At 29.1% G+C, this 20,478-nt stretch overlaps 1 protein-coding gene across 10 annotated transcripts in view; it reads right to left on the bottom strand.

Moving 5' to 3' along the window:
* LOC107453971 (TGF-beta receptor type-1) overlaps window positions 1–20,478 on the bottom strand; it is a 755,412-nt gene that overhangs the window by 167,142 nt on the left and 567,792 nt on the right. The gene's annotated exons all lie outside the window — the stretch shown is intronic.

Below are 20,478 nucleotides of genomic sequence, written 5' to 3'. Positions count from 1 at the left end.
ATTTTCATCTTATTTGTTTTCTGTCAGCTAGTTTAAGTTGGAAATCGGATAAAATTAAGATTGACATAATTTTCCTTTGGTAATCATGCGGTAATAAAGTCTGCCCAAAAGAAACGATAACAATGGGATACCTGCAAGTGACGTAGTGTGGGTGTCTCGATCCCGATTGGTTGTTGAAACATGGCATTTGTTAACGTTAGCAACTGTTCCCTCCATTCTATTTCGAGTAAGCCAAGACCGTCAAGTATTAATTCTTTTAAGTGGCACATTCTTAATTCTTTCACAAAGATTCTTTTTTAAAGACTTTATGACGCTAATTTTTCATGTCAATTATATATATATATATATATATAATTGACATGAAAAATTAGCGTCATAAAACAAGTGCTTTGATACCTAATATCGATTAACTTTTCTCATATTTTTTGAATATTGATGTATATTAAGTAAGTTAAATCACGAAGGGCAAAAAAACATAACTTGCAAGTCAACATTTGCAATTTCAATAAAGGAAAAGCACGCTTCAAATTCCATAATGAAGTTATAATTAATCGACAAGTTTGTTGACTGAAAAGTGGTCATTATATACTATAAAATTATTTTATTCATGTCGTAAAGAAATGTGCCATTTTTTATAATTACTTCTCATTAAAACTAAAAAAAAAAACAAGAAAAAACAGTTATTCGTTATTTAAATTAAATTACAAAGCACATTTTTGTCTTAAAAACTCAATTACTTTATAATTGAATATAATTACGAGCATCTAATTAAAAAAACTACGGCGAATTAATTTTAAAAAGCTAACAACTGGTTTGAGAATCTGTTTCTTGTACTTAAGCGTACATAACCGCCTTCAAATCAACTATTCATAAACTTTAATAATGACAAAGCGGATAGTTAACCCAATTTCGATACATAATAAAGAAAGTGTTTCTTATCTTAGTTAAAAAGGAAAAGTGAATGAATGAATCATAAAGGAAAAGAAACACTGAAGAAATAAATATAGTAATGAGAGAGAGAAGATGAAAAGAAATGACATACACGCCATATTGGGTCCATTTTATTCATTCAGTGACGGTTGCAGGCATATAGTAAAATTCTAATTAGTCTCCGCGAATTTCTCATGGAAATAAAAAAATTATTTTAGGAATAAAACTAACTACTTTTATTAATTATCAAAAGAATGATGATAGCTTGTTAAAACACAAAGAAAATTTCCCGTCCTGTTACTGAATTAATTAAATCATTGATTTTAGATTAAAAATAAAATGCAAAAAATATTATATTGAACACATTTTAAGTACTATTTCAACACTTTAAAAACTGTGGTGTAATGCCTATCAGAATTCGGTGTTGAAGAACTTTTAAAAATTGTTAAGTACTATTTCAACAATATAAAAATTATGGTGTAATACCGATCCGAATTTGGTGATGAAGAACTCTTAAAAACTGTTAAGTACTATTTCAACAGTATAAAAATTATGGTGTAATACCTATCCTAATTTGGTGTTGAAGAATTCTTAAAAATTGTTTCAACACTGCAAAAACTGTGGTATAATACCTATCCGAATAAGTGTTGAAAAGCTCTTAAAAATTATTAAATACTATTTCAACAATGTAATAGTTGTGGTATAATACCTACCTGAATTTAGTGTTGAAAAACTTAAAAATTGTGTTTTATGATTACTTAGTTAATATCAAATCGAGCGTTTTTACACACTTCTGAGGGTGTATTAAAAACTTCACACTGCTAATTGATAAAGCTTTTTTTCAATCTTCGTTGGTGAAGATGGTTTTATTTTTCGGATCTCCATAAATTTGGCGTATAATTATTACATAGTTAAACTATTTAATTAAAATCTTCTGTAAAATGAATGTAGGATACGCTTTAAACGTATAACAAATGCTTTTGGACCATTGTTAGAAGTTTAAAGACCGATAATTGCGCAATATCAAGATACCGTCAATATAGTCGCCAAGATAGCGGTTTGTTTATATGAAAGTGTATTAGAGAAATATAATTGTTTCTTTTCAGATTTAATTGATAAACTCATCTTAGTCAATTTTCTTTAATGATTGATAAAAAATACAGATTGTGATCGATTATTTGCTAAGTAATTTCAATCTTTTTGTCTGAATGATTTGACGAACTACTCATTAAAACTGTTACAAAATGCATGTAATTATGAATGTCATTGTTACTGAATAAATTAACTTGGTGACGGCCACTTTACACCAATTAGTGTAAAAGAACATACTAGGCGTTTTACTACACCAGGGACTATCATTGGACTTGGTGCAGTGGAACACTAAGAGAAACACCACCTTGGTGTAAAGTAGTTACCACCATTTTCTGGTGTTCAGGTAAACGAACATTTTTTACAATGAATTAAATGAAAATTAGTAATACATAAAAGCTCTTTAGACAGTAGTGTTACTCTTTTTGACAAAGTGTTACTGTTTTAAAAAGTAAAAGTACCTTTTATTTACTCTTGCGTTATTATTTTTTGCAATAGCATTATTTTTTGAAAGAAGTGTTATTCTTTTCGTTAATATCGCCAGTTTTCTTTACTCCTAAAGTAACAAGCAACATTTTCTCACATTAGATGAATGACCATCTTATTCACCAGACTTAAATACAATTAATTTTTCCATTCAGTCCGTCCTTTAGTCCGTTAAAGGTTTCAGCCGAATTTCATAAAAGCTTGATTAAAAAAAAAAAAAAAATCATAGCTCAAAATATTAGCATAACAGTCGTAGATCATAGCGGGAGATATTGTGACCTGTTTACACCTCTCTACTAAGGTCAAAGGTCATCAAATAATAGAACTATTTACGCCCATGTTATTTTGCGTCACCCTGTATTGTGTGAAAAAGAACCCAGGAATTTTCATATTTAAAATATAAATGAATAAAAATTTCTTAAAAATGCAAAGTTTAGAAAACCGAGAGATTCAGTTTTTAAATGGATAATTTACAATCAGATCCAACTAATAAATAAGTGTGAAAAATAATATTATTAAATATCATGCAATATATTTATTTTTTATCTATTGATTTAAACTATTAACAAGCATATTGAAAAATTAATTTCAATTAGGTGTTGGCTAAAATGTGATTAATAGCTAAAGATGCCCATCCCTGAAAATAGATAATAACACATAAGCTGCAATAACTATTCCATTAATATACTAAACGACATTTCTTTAATATTGTAGCTATTTATCAATCTTTAATAGTTTAAGAATTATACAAATAGAATAAAATCAATTAAAAAGTTTACAATAGACTATAGGTTAAGCGAAACATTGTTGCACAATACTGATTATTAAAGGTTAGTTCGTAACTGTTTATTGATTGGTATACCATTTTGTAATTAATTTTCTCAGATATATGAGTAAAAAGTATTTGATATTTTCTTTGAAAAAAAATATGCAACGGAAGATAATGATTCAATTGTATGGGATACGGGATTTTACGACGGAAAAAATTAATTAATAAGTTTAAATAAATAAATAAAATAAAAAACTGTGATACCTAAACAATTCATTGGAATTAGTACATCCATAACGAATACTTACGTTTAAAGTTTGCGCTTTGTTGATCAAATAAATTTCTATTGCGCATCAATTTTTTTTGCATGAAGTCAAGTCAGCATGTTTAACTTAATTTTGTCACATAATTATATTATTTTGTTGAATTAGCTTTTCATAGCAGTAGATTATTTCTAATAGGACTTTTTCTTTAAATATAACTTAATCTAAGCGGAAAAAAGGCTATTAAATTAAGAGGACCTATCGGTATTAGTCACCAACTCATTAAGTTTGAGGAAAAAGTGACTACTAAGTTATTAGAGTTACTAACTGAAAATTTTAATTTTCAGGTCTATTGAATGTCTTATTCATACAGAACGCTAATCTTTTTACACTTTTTTTTTTAAATGAAGCCATTTCATTTAAAAACAATTCTGTTAAGTTTGTGTCCAAAACCCGAATATTTTTTAAAATTACACACATTTTTTTAAGAAAAAAAGGGTTCTTGTTTATTTAACAAATGAACACAAAAACAACAATGAAAAAGTAATTACGCATTTTACAGAAGAGCCGTCTTGCCATATTAGATGTTAAAACCTAAGAAAGAATTTAGAAAAATCTGTTAAAGTCGTCTCATTAGCAAAAAACTAGTGAAAAGCTGTTCATTTTTTTAAATTAAATAATATACGATTTTTTTTTTCTGCTGAAAATGTGATTCACCATGCTGCTGAGTAAAAAACTGAAAAAGATGAAAAAATAAAGGGTTCGTGACAAGCATAAAAACAAACGGGTTACGAAACTTTAGGTTATGTATTTTGCGTGACCATTCTTGAATTATATAATCACCCTCCTCCCTTCCCTAAGAGTAGTTATCATTTATTAAATCTAAAAGAAATGTCGCATTTTTAAGAATTTAAATTTTGTCACATATTTATTATATGGATTACCACAAGAAAACAAAATGGTCGCATGAAAAATTTTTTTTTAGGAAAAATTAATTTTTCCAGTCAGGAGAAAAATATAAAACTATAATCTTTTTCGTACATAGTTATATATTCTACTTTCTTAAGTTACCTATTCTACAGCATGTTATAATAAAAATGGGGTTATATCAGGCAAAAATATTCTAAAATAAGAAAAATACTGACTACTTGGATTTATTACAGAAAAATAAAAATAAATAAATACAGCCTTAATAAAAATTTAAAAATAGCTAGATTTTTGAAATACGATAGTGTTTTGTCCGACAGTGCCTATTTTATAGTATAACGGTTTACATGAGTTTACAAATTACAATGTACAACTTCGTAGCCTTGTAATTTCGAACTCAACCCAAAAGGCAAAGGAATTCCTAGATCAAAGATTGAGATAGACTAGCCTTGGTAGAAGATTTTTTGATGGAACGAACCTGTTTTTGCGTTACATAAAGAAGAAAACCACGAAAATTGTGTCGCGGTAATCCTCCAATAATAAGAGGATTCCAACCCGTGATCCGTCTACGACTGAGGATATTTTACATTAGCCCTGGGGTCGATGCGAGCAGGAAGTAGAATTCGCATTGAGCTGAATTGAGTAGAAGTCGCATTGCTGGGATTGGAGCTCGAGTCACCTACCACATTAGGAGACAAGCGCTTGTATTAACTAAATTTCTATGGCTTAAATTTCCATATTGAAAAATACCTTTTAAATTATATTAATTTTGAAAGTAGATAAATAATCTGTATCTATTCTACATAAAGTGTGAGTGATCATCTTTATCCGAGAACTGCTGAGCAATGTCGAGTTAAATTTTCAATTGTGAGCGAAACAACTTAGCTCTCTCACCTAAAATATATATCCAGTAAGTTTTATGAAGTTAAGTAGCATCTTAAAATGTTGCCCGCATGTTATTCCTTAAAGGCACAATTAAAAAACAATTTTTTTTACAAGCATATTACAAACAGAATTACATTTTATTTAATGCCCACATGTGGCTAAATTTGTATGTCAATCAGATAAAAATGGAAGAGTTCATCCTTCAATATGCGTTGTGATTTGGCTTATATTTTTTGAGAGTGTAAGGTAGGTAGGTACTTTATTCACGTCGTACTAGAGCTGCAAATTGGGCTATTGGTCTGGGAAACATCCCTGAGGATGATCTGAAGACATGCCATCACAATTTTGATCCTCCTGCTTTGGTAGCCCAACGACCTGCGCGAGAAGTTGAGCATTTTACGGTAGAACAGTTTAACAAGGACCGACATCGGGCACCCATGCTCCCTAAGCAGCGTGATCGAAGTGGTCACCCACCCGCTTACTGACCTCAGCCAGTGATTCTTGATTTCGGTGTTCTTACGGTTTTTTAGGAACAGTCAATCCACTGCGGGACTTCGATAGAGGTAGAGATTAAAAAATTAATATTCACTAGTCTCTAATAGACTTTGTTTTAGAAAATGTAGCAATAAAGGGAATTTACGTAAAAAAAAATCCGTTAGAGGATATGCAATGTCAAAATTGTGATGAAATAAATTATTTTGTGAGAATCAAACAGACCAAAACATGAAACCAAAGATCAAAAAACCAAAGCAGTATATCATTCCTTTACATCGATTGCTGCCCTGGGGTACCCCTGATAATTATTTTTCAGTGGTCCTGGATAAACAAAGCACCGTTAATTTCTTTCTAAAAGAAAATTCTCAAAAACGTTAAAAAACGATAAAAAGAATCACAAAAGCTAACAAATTTTGTTCTCAGATCAAAGACTTAAATTAGGAAATATATTTCCGATGCTAATATGTAATGCATGAAAACGTGCAAGATAAAAATTTACATAACACCAGAAATAAAAAAAGCATTCAGCATGCTTAATGTTGGGAGCATTAACTAAACATTGAGATAAAAGGACGATAATTTTACAATCATTACCTAACATAAAAGCAGAACAAAGGGATAATTAAAAAAAAATAAAAGCCATCTATACATCCGTGAGGTTTAAAAAAAAGCTAATAACCACATATTATAATAAGGTTAGAAACATTGTATGAATATCGAGCTTTCGAATCTTTGGACGAAGAAAAAAAATGAGGAATTAAATATTTTGATGGCCCCACACACAGTTGATAGTGAATAAGCCTGATTCACGTTTCAGCCTTAATAATATTGTCTCATTTTCGATTTTCGTATTTCCATAGAAGATCCATTCTTCATGTAAAATTATCTTGTTTTTTTAATAGTTTAGAAGGGAGAGGGTTGAGTTGTAATCACATGATAGCGCTGCAAGTTCAGACATAACCGGGAGGAAAATTAGTAATGATATTGTAAGGTGAGTTTAGGTTCGCAAAGAAGAAAAATGAACTCAAGAAACCTTTACGAGTCATGTCATCATGAATGTTGCATTCAGCGTTAAGTTTGTTAATATGTTTTCTTACTATGTTTCTAAAGTTTTATAAGTTTCATTTTTTATAATATTTTTAAAATGATTATTTTAGTTATGGGATCGGATACTCATTCAGGGTATCTTTCAATAAAAAAAAATTTTTTTTAAGCACTCAAAAAAAAATTTTAAGCAATATATACAATAACTAAATGCAAAATAATTTTCAAAAAATTTCCATAATCATGATAAAATAACTAGTTTCTGACAAGGAACTCTTTTCTTGATTATATTAGCCACCATAAAAAGATCGAGAGATTTTTCGGTTCGGTTTCAGGAGGGGGAAAATGAAGCCCTGAAATTGAGAATATCGTGCAAAATGCAGCAGAATTGTACATGAGAGTGCAAGAATCTCACCGAACTTAGTTCAGTATACGCACATGCGGACCCGTAAGTATTTCGTCAAACACGTAAAATGATTGACGCTTTCATACGCTACAGACCGACGGTATGCTAAAATGCATTGTGTTTGAATGGATTGTGAAAACGTTGAATAGAACAATGTGAAAACCACGCTACTGCATAATACGTAGCAAAAATCGACATGGTAAAGAAAAAATCTCAATTACGAAAAGAGAAAATAAAGCACTCTTTTAAAACGCCCAATAAAAAAGCACCTTTAAGCACTTTTTAAAACGCTATGCACCATGTCATTATCTTACAGCAGTTTCAAACAATTTAGAGGAACACATTTTTACAATTTTGGAGCAGTTTAAAATTGCTTGTAGTTTGGGAGTAGCATAAAGTAGCAGTTTTACATTTTTGGATCAGTGTAAACCTTGCAATTTTACACCCATGCCTTGAAAAATGATGGCATTTTTATTACACTAAACAGGTGTAACGAAGCACCATACATATCTCTTGGATCTAGGTGTTTAATTACACTAAGAATGTTCTTTTAGACTATTTGGTGTAAAAAGTAGCTGCCACCATTTTTGTTATTACAATAAGATAATGTACACATAAGAGTCAGTAAAGTTTATTTCACGGTACAATATAAAGCAATAATCTTAATATACTCAATATGAAATATTTCTTAATATAAAATTAGCTTGTTAATCAAACATGTGCACGCGCTGAGCATTCGCCACTTCGTCAAATGTGATACAATTGTAAATTCGCGAAAAAAACTGTGTTTTACCGAATGGTTTTTTCAACAGAAATGAAAAATATATATTCCTCTCAATCCCGAAGAGAAAAAAAAGTGCAAAAGAAATTTTTCTGAAAAACTCCTGTATTTTTTTAAATTCGATTACAGTAGTTTCCGTTAGACACGTAGCATAACGAATTAGAATTATATTAAGTCCAGATAATGTAAATAACAAGAGAGATTAAGTCAGCATGAGACAAATTTCCGTAAAATACAGATTACCATGTTTGTTGTCGGATCACGCGATATCGCATGACGAAATTGCTCCTTACGGTTTGTGTCACTAAAACAGAATTAAGTGGTAACTTTAACTACACTTTTTAAAGTGTATATGGTAGGTTTTAATAACACACAATTTCACATAGGTATTAATCCCTAGTTTTTACAGCAGTTTTATACTTTAAAACTGGTTTGAAGCGGCTGCTTTACACTTTTGGAGTTTTTTAAAGATACAGTTTTACACTTCAAGAGTAGTTTCAAGTAACAGTTATACATTTCAGGAGTAGTTTAAAGCAACAATTTTATACTATCAGTGTAACGAGTAGTTAGTTAGTTTTACACGTTTGAAGTGGTTTGAAGAGGCTGTTGATATCACTTTAAACTACCCAAAAATTAGAGGTGGTGGTTTGCAGATCATACAAGATTGCACAGAAATCGTCAGCGAAAGAGAAAATCAGAAAAATAATATAATTTTTAATTTTTGTACGTTTTTATTAAGTTAAAACAATGCAATGTTGGAGTAACTTTTCAAATATTTTACTTTATAACCGTCTTTGAAAAGCCGAATTAATTGTGAGTTCACGATTACCTATGTTCAACTCCATAGCCTTGTAATTTTGAACCCAATCTAGAAGACAAGGGAACTACTGGATCAAGTATTGGGACAAACTAGCCTTTGATGAAACTCACTCTCATTCGCCTTACAGGGAAAGGAAAACAGCAAAAATCTCCCACGGTTAGCCTGAGGTGAAGGGAACTCATGATCTGTCAACCTTCAAAAATTAACCTTAACAATTTTTTCCAACGGCAATTTCTTTACTTAACCAAACTAAAATTCAGCAATACGAAACCAGGGGTCTGTTTAGAAGAAATTTGGGTCCGTTAACGGTCTCTTCACAAAATATCTTTTCATAAAAACGGAACCTTCACAAAATAATTTATCTTTTAATCGGACCCTATACAAATTTTTTTATCGTGATTATTGTTTTGTTAATCGAATAAACCCTTCCCGTATTCTATTACAAATTTAAGAATTGTTTAAGTTTACTTAATGCGTAACTAATTAAAAGTGATACATAACTAAGTTGTGTTATTTAAAATATGTCAATTGAAATTATTAAAAATGTGAGTGATTTTGTTTCTATTATTTGTCCGAAATGAATATTCTGTGTTGAGCAGTATAAGCTAAATACCAAATATTTGTATGTTGCATCTATAATTTAGTAGCAGCAATTGTTGAGCAGAATCTTGTATCTATTTACAAATTAAAACTTCTTGTAAATGTTTTTAGCAATTTTTTGCAATAACAGACCCTATTTGCACAAATTCACAAAAGCAGGACCCTGGTTGAAAGAATGTGACTTAACACTTATTTAATATTCACAAATTATGAGCCGCTTTTTAACAATTTTACTAAAACAGGACCTTTCACAAAGTGTCTGGACAGACCCCTGGAAACACAAAAAAAATAATAATTTAGAATTTCAAAACATTGTTTCACTAACTAATCGCAACCAGTTTCCATAAAATCTGGCTATTGTGATAAAATCACCGCACACAAAGCAAGAGACACATCATTAATGGCGCGGTAGTGACAATTTAAACCTCCTAGCTCCATGATTTAAACAGAGAGAATTCCGGGGCGGGTCTTTCGTGGGACATAGAATACTGTCACACTTCTGTGGCTTCTTGGAGCTGTCGGCACTTTAGAACTTGCTCTCTCATCTCATAAACAAAAGCATACACGATCTTTTAGAATAGTGATTCTGCGAATTTCTCGTCATGTTACGATGACAATTTATCCATTCTCTTATGATGGATGAAGAGATCACAGCTTAATGATTCATTGAAAAGAATGCTTTTCATCTGACCAATAAACGTGATCTGAAATCAGAGAGAATTTGAAAGATATTTTTCCATTTTCTTTCAAGAGAGAAAATATTTCGTACATAAAATTTCGGTAGAGGAAGCAAATATGTTACTGTTCTATGTTTAATCAAATAATCTTTGGGATACTTATGTGATTTAAAATACATAGCTATTTAAGTTGTTATTCCTTTAAAAGCCATGTAATTAGGTTAAAATTTAACTATGAAAATAAACTAGCATATTCTTTAATAAAGCAAAAACATGTGGATAATAAAAGTTCTGTAATGGATATATTATAGTTTTTGTTCAAAAACTAAAAGAAACTTCCTCAATGTCTAAACACAAACTGACAGTAGAGATGTGACCAAGCAAACACGCGTGGTTAAATCAGTAAGCGAAAAGCAGAAAGATTTTAAAATAGGGGTGAGAAGAAACAGGTGAAAGGGGGTTGAAGGGGAAGCCCAGAGAACAAAAAGTAGAAATTAAATTAGAACACATTTCCAAACTTTGGGGATACTAGAAAGATTATTAACTAAATTATTAAAATTTTTCAAAATATGGAATGGTTTCCAGAAAACAAGATTGGTAAATAAAGAGTAGTGCTGACAGATTTTAGCAGACGATATCTCAAACATATGATTAGAATTCCAATTATGAAGGGCGATGGAAGTTCGATTAATATCGTAATTTTGGATATATCTTTAATATTCTTTAATTTTAATTACTGGTTCCGTTTAATTTGTCCAGAAGGCGCAAGACTGCAGTGACAAGAAATTCGATAAATACTCTAGCGATTAATATCATCAATACGATCTTTAACACTAGAAAGACTGAACATTGCTGTATACCTAGGAAGACTGAACTGAACTGAAGGATTGAACCCAGATTGTTTGTGAGGAGATCAATTAGACATTCAAAATCGTAAAATATAGTCATAATTAATTTAATAAAAAATATTATAAGCTTGTACATCGAAATTATATGGTATTTTATTGGATTTGAAAAATGAAAATTTTTGATTCAATTGAACACTGGCTTTTTAATTTACCATATACATTAGTTTCTTAGATAATTGAATTTTTTTTCTCTATAAATAATAATTATAGATATCTTAAAATACTCTAGTTTTTTTTTTTTTAAATGAAAGTGGGATATTTTGCATGTACCAAATGGCACCTTACACTCAAAACTGTCTAGGGTTATGGGTTACGTTCCAAAATACCTAAGGAGCCACTGAGGCTCAACCTAGATACAATTCTAGATCAACCTAGATACAATTCTAGATACATGGTTCTATATATATACGTTTCTATAAGGCTAACACATGAATGATTTAACAAGCATTTAAATTGGATCACATTATGAAAAATCAGAAATATTCAACTCTATCAATAAGTTATTTTTTTAATTGCAGAGGAACAAAAAAATGAAAGGGGTTAAATTTACTCGTTGTTCTAAGGTTGAGGTTGGTAAAAAGCTATTTGGTTAACATATTCTTTCTTTTCTTCCTTTTCGCTTTCTTTTCTTTTTCGGAAAAAAAAGAAAAAAATACCTTCAAATAAATGACGATAAAAAATTTTCATGAGATGACACCTTCAAAAAGTTACGAATCTCTTTTAATTGGAGAATACATGCCAAGATCAAATGGCTGTCTTATTTATTAATAAAATCCATAAAATAACGTAATGACCGTACAAGTATACTACCAGGGCAACAAAAAAAAATAGTATTTATGCATGTAAAAGAACAAATTATAAATTATTACTAATCGAATGAGTCAGATAACAAGGTCCGTCCATGATTGTTTGAGAGAATTATTTTCTGTTTTGCATTCAACAATGGGAGTTGATTTTTTTTATTTATTATTACACATACATATACAGGCTTGCGTGCCTTTGTCAAGTTGAAAAACATATAGCACAAATTTAAGGAAGACATAACAAAGATACATCCAGAATTGTGGTTCGAACCCACTATCTTCAATCAACAGAACGTTTGCCGAAACGGTGAGAACTCTGAGCCAGGGAGCTCTTGAAGCAGTTAAAAAAGGCATGACTGTTCTGTTAAAAAACGGTTATTTAAAATACTATAATATTTTTCAACACCTTTGACATTTATGTTCGCACAACATATATTAAGTTCATGAAACTTCAAAGAATAGAACGATAATTAATATAATTATCTCTGAGAATTAAGACTTTGATTAAATTTTATTATTTTGAAAGTTTATTAAACTAAATTCAAAATCGAAAAAAAATCAAAGATTATAATTAATAATATATTATAACATTAAAAATCAAACTTATAAATGCTTCTTAAAATTTGGATTATAATATAATAATCACCTTTTATTTGATATTTTTTCCTGAAATTATGATGCTAAATGAGATTAAACAACTTAAGATGGTCTTACTTAATTAATTTTCATTGTTTCGATAAAATCAAGTGGAATTAAAATAATAATTTAAATTTAACAGTGTAATAGAGCATGATTTGCAAGTATTTATTGTTAAAATTGATAAAATTAAAGAAAAATAGCTGTCGGATATTTAAATCCTTAAACTAGATTAAAATTCAGATGGTAATTTGCACCGTAATTAATCTTTTTGATTTAGAATCATACTGTAAAGGAATGAAAAGTTAAGAAGAAAGATAGTTATTTTTTAAACATTCGAATGAATCGAATTAATTTTCACTTACTTGCTTCGTATTTGGAGGCAGAATGTTAATAGTTTTGAACAAGATTTAAAATATATTACAGAATATCAGAATATAAATATTGGAGTTAAAAAATTAAAGGGGCCAAGAATTGAAATAAAAAATTGGCTCTAGACAAGATATAAGCGATATTCACAAGAGAAACTCTTTTAGACGAAAAATAAATTCAGCAAAGTGACGTGTTACAGCTTAATTTTCAAAATAATTTTAATGTGAGGAAATTGTATTCTTTTATGTTTTGAAATTTTAATGTTTTGTAAATCAATATTTAATTCAAATTATAAACAGCAAGAAAAGTTGGGAAAAATATTTATAAATTTTTTAGTATGAATTTTAATCCATAAAAGAAAGAAAAACATTTTCTTAATCAACCTAATAGATGAGTCTTTATGGCTATTAAAATGCATACATTTAAAAAAAGTAGGAAAAAAATTAAGAGAAAATAAAGTATTCGAAAAATTAGAAAGGGGTGTATTTATATATACCTTGTAAGATTAATACAAAAAATTAAAGTCATTAAAAAATAAGTTTTTTTTAAAAGAGCTTATTGTAAAGATGCGTTATCTTAAAGAAACAAATGAAGAGTATTCTAAAATATAAAACTTGACAAATTATCATACCAAACAAATTTAGCTATTTCTAGAGAAAAATGAAAAAGTTTTAAAATTAGAATAAATTTATCTAAATAAAATATATTGTCAAGATGTTTTATTATTGTGAAATTAATTATGTAAATGCGTCCACAACGGTTTCATTACAAATATTTAGAATAGGTGACGAATTGACATCACCGTTGAATACGTCAAAAATGCCACCTAAAACTTTTATTTAGACTAAAAAAAAAAATGGCAGATATGTCCGTAAAGGGGATTAGTGAGATAATAAATGAATATTTTTGCTGCTGCTAGACATAAAATTGAGAAAGTGAAGTTCAATAATCAGAACTTTTAGGAAAAGCTAGAAGACTTTCGAAGTTTAAAATAATATGACTTTACTGTAAACTTTAAGTGTAAACCAGATAACAATTTATTTATGGTATGAATTTATATTTATTCACTAATAAATGGACAAATATTTTAAAAATGATTTGATCTTATTTAATGGTAGAAAATGAGTAAATTAATAATATAGTGAAAAAGGATTGTAAACAATTTTAACGTATATAATAAAAACTAGAAAAAGAATAACACAAACAGGGTACTTCTTTTAGAAAAAATCTGGCTCCATTAACATACTTTTTACAAACAATTTTCACCGTAAAAAAGGAAATTTCTCTAAATATATTAAATTAAAAACGGACTTAACACATAATTCTTCGTTGGAAGAATGAAGTCGATCACGTGAAAACTATGACTCCTTTAATGGTTTTCGAGGGTTTTTTCCCCAGAAAAACAGGACTATAGAAGAGAAAATACTTCCATTCCAAGCTAATTTTAGATTCAAAAAATTGAGAGAAGACTTCTCTTTGGCTAATCGCAATGATTTTTTTTTTACAAAATGTAAGGATAAATCTCTGAAGACTGTGATTTTTCATAAAACATGACCTTCCTCAAAAAGCTTGAGGACTAATAAAATAATTAGCTCCATAAGTTTAATTTAACCAACAACAAATTTTCGGGGGCGTTATTTTTGGTTGCACAATAGACCTCTAAGTATCCACTGGTCATATCAAGAGTCAAAAAAAAAAAAAAAAAAAAAAAAAACATCGACTTAAATAAACAACCAATCATACTTTTTCCCACCGTTATTATGATTCTAATTTATTTATTTTTTTGAAAATCGTTTAATGATAAAAGTCTCCATTCAAAATTTTGATTCTTAAGAATTCATCAATTTGTGATGGAAAGATACATGAGGAATGAAAGTTCTTTCACAATTTAACCATATTTCAAATTAGTAATGTATACATTTATACATTAAATGTATTTCGCCTTACTAAATATTTTGAAATAAAGTTCTTTAAAGTTAGTATGTTTACCTACACTTTTATCCCATATTTAGATTATTTTTATCGTTGAATCAACTTTAACTGAATTAACTGGCTATAAACTGAAAATAATAAATTTTTAAATGTATTACACAACACTAATTATGCTTGAAAAAAATAGCAATGTCGAAAACAAAAAGGTTTTAAAGATTTTTTTTTCCCTGTGCATTTTTAAAATCTGAAATGTAAGTTTTTCAACAACTATATAATTGATCAAATCATTGCGAACAACAATATTCTGAGTTAAACTTTCTTTTAAATTTTGAATAAAGTAATTTTTAATTATTTATTTAGTACTGAATTAGTTTTCAATAAATATTGAATTAATAAAAGTTTAATTAATATTGTAAATCTAAATCATTTATCTAATTATGTAATTTCAAATTCTCACAAATTTATTTCGTATTGTTTACTTAAAAATTAATTATTTTATAACTTGAGCTAAATATTATTATTAGTTGATAACGCATTCCTTCAACTTAAGGGTGTGATAAAAAAACACTGTGTGATAAAAGGTGATAAAAAAGGGTGTGATAAAAGTGTGTGATAAAAAAAAGGTGTGATAAAAAAAGGGTGTGAAAAATTCACCTATTACTTCTTACAAAAAAAATATTATAACTCGAAAATATGGAATGAAGAGTCTTTCTTTGATAAGTTCTTTGTCATGCAAATAAACACTTTTATTATTAAAACTCAATACGAAAGAATTTTTAATAATATGCATTGGAATTTATTACTTGCACATATACTAGTAAAACTATTAACACGAAAAAAACTGTATAATACAAAGTAAAGTGACGAATAAATTTTAATTATTTAAAATTAGACTTTAAAACAACCATTTGATAAATTAAATTCTTCATTTAGAAAACAAAACAAATTCTATTTATTCACAAAACAGTCAATGATTTTACATTACTTAACTCCTAGAGATAAATCTAAATAAAGGCAGCATAATTAAGTGCAGTTTTGATGTTCTTTATTATTTTTATTATTATTTTCGCTATTATTTTTTATACACAGACCCGGAAGTCTTAAACAGGCAATTTACACAACTTTAATAAATGAATTAAATAATCAACTTAAAGTAATGCCATGTATATATATATATATATATCTTTAATTTATTTTAGAAAATACTTTTCGAGAACAATTTAAATATTAATAACTTGAATAAAGTGGTTGATTATATATATATAAAAGAAATAATACAAAAAAATGAATAAAAAGTCATTTTAATAAGTAAACTTGTATGAGAAAATAAGCTATTGGAGTTTTAATTAAATCAGCACAATTATCAATATTATGCAAATTTATTAAATTCATATTTACACCACTGATAAATTGCAAGTTTATAAGATATATATTATAAAATTTGATTAAAATATTTGGTCAACTTATTCGTTCTATTAATTTATTGAAGTCACAATGCAACTTATTTAATAATAAGCATACATCAATATTAAAAATTTTGGAAAATAAAAGCTGTTTTTAAATTTATTAATAAATTTACCTGATAAGTTTTTAACAAAAAGCTGATTTTTTTAACGCTAAATCCAATGAAATTTAAAATTAAATAATTAGTTTCGAAGTTAAAAGAGTTTTATGGGTAAAAAAAATGTAAGCAGAATATAAGTTTATATATTTAAAGCCTCCATAATTTATATAAGTTTTTCTGTAGACTTAACTTTGAGTAAAAAGAAGTAAAAAATAAATAAATAATGATAATAAAAAAAACATAAACGATATATCACTTTGTTTAGTTTAAATTTATATTATTCCAACGCCCTCAGTAAATTCGATATGGCGAATAAAGCTCAAAGCTTACCTCAGGGAAGGGGACTAATTTCAGATAATAAAGCTGGGCCCAAAGCAAAACTAAGAAAACGATTTATAAGTCTTCTAATTGTTCCAGTACAATTTTTTTTAAAAATTTTTGGTGGCAGGAACTGACCAATGGTATCGAATAAATTTGGTTTAGCCTTAATAGAATAAATTATATTTTAATCAGATTTTAATTGCAAATTTGATTTAACATTAACAGATAGGTTTAACCTTTACAGATTGGTCAAACCACTGTTCACATTAAATCATAGAAGAAATAATTTTTAGAAGCAGCAACGAGTCTATAGTATCACGTAAATTTCGTGCAATCTTAACAGGTTTGTTGACTCATATTTCTGCTCTAATTGGGAACTTGCACTTCAAGAAAAATACCAATACCCACACATGTGCCTATGACGCCAGTGTCAGCTGTTCATTAAGCAGCAAAATAGCGTGTCAAAGTAGAGCTAATTTCTCCATATAAATTAGAACGTGAAGTTCATTAAATACAAAGCCGTACTGCACACCGAATTTGTTGATATATAATTATTTTACGTCCAGTTCTTTTACTTAACTTAGATTTAGTATGCTTTCGTGTATTTTATTGTAACCGATATTTTTTTTTGTCTTGTGCACCTTGCAACTTCGATGCATAATTAGGTTGTTTATGTCCTACATGGTTTCGCGCCTGTGTTTTTGCAAATATGAAAAAATCGAAATCTTAGTGAAAGAATATGGAATGTGTTACTTAAGAGAATTGGAGCTCAACGGGATTGGCTTACTCGAAATAGACTGGCAAGAAGAGATGCTAACGTAAACAAATGTCATGTTTCAACAACCAATCAGGATCAAGACACCCACACTACGTCACTTGCAGGTATCCTTTTAAACTAGAGCCCCTGAAATAGAGTGGCCGACTCGTTCGCCATTTCGGGGCAAAAACTTTCACCAATGCAAAAGAGCTACAAGATTTGGCAACTTTTTGCTAAAAAAAGACACTAACCTCAACTAGGATAATTCGTAAAGAAAAGCTTGTTTGCGTACATCGATTTACAATGTATTTTGGAAACGTTTTTTTTTTTTTTTTATACTTTAACAAATTCCTCAAAAAAAAAATTTTTTTTTAAATAAAATTATTATTTTTTACTAGATAGAAATAGCTTATACACATAGTTGGTTCTTTAATAATTATAAAATAAAAAATAAAAACCAAGCACATGGAGAGAAATCAGTAAATTTAACTTTGCATTAAATTTCAGCTCATCTAAAATTGATCCTGGTTTTGGACAACTTTTTCAAATTCAGTCTTTTTGGAGGAATTTTTAAAGGATTCGGAATTGTATCAGGCCTTAATATTTTGTTACCATCTTTACTTTAAATTGAAATTCTTCTACAAAATGACCCTGCAAGAAAATTTGAAAAACTGTTTTATATTTTCTTACATAAATTTAAAGATTCCGAGTTTAAATTTTGTAAACTTACTCCTATTAACTTTTCCACATCAGAAAAAAATTATTTCAGCAATTTAACACACGAATTTTAAAGAAAAATAAAACATCTATAGATCATAAACGTATTAAAGATCGCATATTAAATGGACTTTCTATTATAATGTAAACAAACCGTTTGAAGTTGAAGCGACATGTTACCATAAGTAACTATGTTACCATACATGTTACTATAAGTATATTAGTGCATCAAAATGAAATACAATTAAAAAACAGGCAAATATTTATTTTAAGCAAAAAAAAAAAAAAAAGGAAATGCTTAAAAGGGACTATAAAACTTGGCCATTCTAAGATAAATCTCTTGCTTTTATTTACTTGGTTTTATACCACACAGACACTCAAAATTGTTAAATAAATAATTAAATGTTGTTTAAAGGTCATATTTTAAATAAATATTTACTTAAGAAATGCAATTTTCAAGGACAATTCTTATACTTGATGTGTAGTTAGAATTGAAAAATTCAAGTAACCCCGAAAAGTTATTCGCTTATTTATTTTCAAAGAAACGGACAAAAATAAGCTTTCAGAAACAACTTCTAGCAACTCAATATCGTTTATATACTACATATGTAAGCAAATAAATTCTATAAATTATAAATAAATGGGTATTTACCTCACATAAGTGAGCTCCACTTCCAGGCTGCCAGTATTTATTACCCATTTCTTTTTTCTTTCGAGGTATGATGGAAATCTGAACATTAAAAAGACTTTTTTCGAACTGTTTGCCCAATTCATCACTGCACAATTACCCATGTCAATAATTTCAAGTGTCTTAATGAGCTTCAAACTCTCACGCGAATGTTAACACTACGTAACTAGCGAACTTGTTTGCTCCATAATGGCGGACAGTTCAGCTCCTACTATAGAGGAGTCTTACATTAAACGTAACCGTAGAAGGAATAATTTGCATGGTTCACTTTAGCACTTGATATTGCAGCACTTTTTATGTTGTTGTTACTGGTCTGTGAGCCTGCCTGTTACAGCCTGGTCTGATTCCGTCAGACCTGATCTGTGAATATATTGTCACGCATGACATCAATAACCAGTACGGGGGAAGGGAGTATAGATGTCTTCCCAAAGAAGTTCGGAGCAGTGTAAAAGTTTGTTTATACGGTCCAAGTTCTTCAATCCGAGAACTTAAGAATTTCTCTCTCCAAGAGCTTCGTCGACACTATCCAAGTTCTTGAATGTCATTGATTGGTCGGATGAAAAATTTGCGCATGCGCATTGTTAATATTCAAGATTATAAAATCATACTTACATGAATTCAAAATTACTAAATATTCAAATAAAATCGTAATAACACATATAGAACCCTAACAGATAAATTTATTTGAATTAAAATATATAAAAACAGACAACAATATGACATAATCTGATGCCTGCTTGTTGACGTCACAAAACTTTAGAAGCTGATTGGTTAAGGTAGGAAAAACTTGAATGAAAAGTAGAACATGCTCTAACTATCGTGTAAGCACTTGTACCAAGAACTTGGGTGATCGTTTACACGATCCAAACTCCAAGTTTCCATCAATTTCAATCAATCTTCGTCCAAGAACTTGGATGGTATAAACAGGAATTAAAAAGTGTTCAGGTGAAGCAATGTAATGGTGGCATTTAGTGCAAGGTGGATAGATCTTTCTGCCCTCAGAATATAGTAGGCACTTAATGTGGCCGTTGGCAAGACGAGAGAGGCTGGTATTGGACCTCCGGTCGCAAGAAAGTTTTGGAAACGGTTTCCTTATGGATCCTTTGAACTTTTTATTGACATAATAATGTAATTTCTTCTATGCTCCGTTTATGATGTTCTATGTTACTGCTCTGTTTTTACAAGCATAACAGTTTTATGATACTCACATATTTTCCTTATACTGCAAAATGCATGGTGTAATATTGCTCCGACTATGATGTTGAACAACCAAAAAATCGCGTGAAAGAACACTTTATACCGAGTAAACACTAATTCGAGCTCTCATATACGATTTAAAGGGTTCAACTTAAATCTAAACACTGATAAAGAATTAGCTTACACTAAATCCTCACTCATTCATGCAAAACGAGAATTATTTTCTATTCCAAAAATACTGCTGCGTTGGCGTTGTTTCTTTATCGCCAGAAGTTAGCGTCTTTGATCGAGGATTTTTCGGAGATTCATTGTTGTTAGTGATTCAATGCGATTTGATTGAATGATTCGTTGTTAGTCATTAAAGTAGTTATGTATTATTTTGCAATAAGGAAATTTATATTTTAATTTTTG

This window comes from Parasteatoda tepidariorum, chromosome 3, assembly GCF_982258835.1.
Source record: "Parasteatoda tepidariorum strain Cologne lab strain chromosome 3, Ptep-v5.0, whole genome shotgun sequence".
In the NCBI taxonomy this organism is placed as follows: domain Eukaryota; kingdom Metazoa; phylum Arthropoda; class Arachnida; order Araneae; family Theridiidae; genus Parasteatoda; species Parasteatoda tepidariorum.
This window is presented reverse-complemented; position numbering and strand designations above follow the sequence as displayed.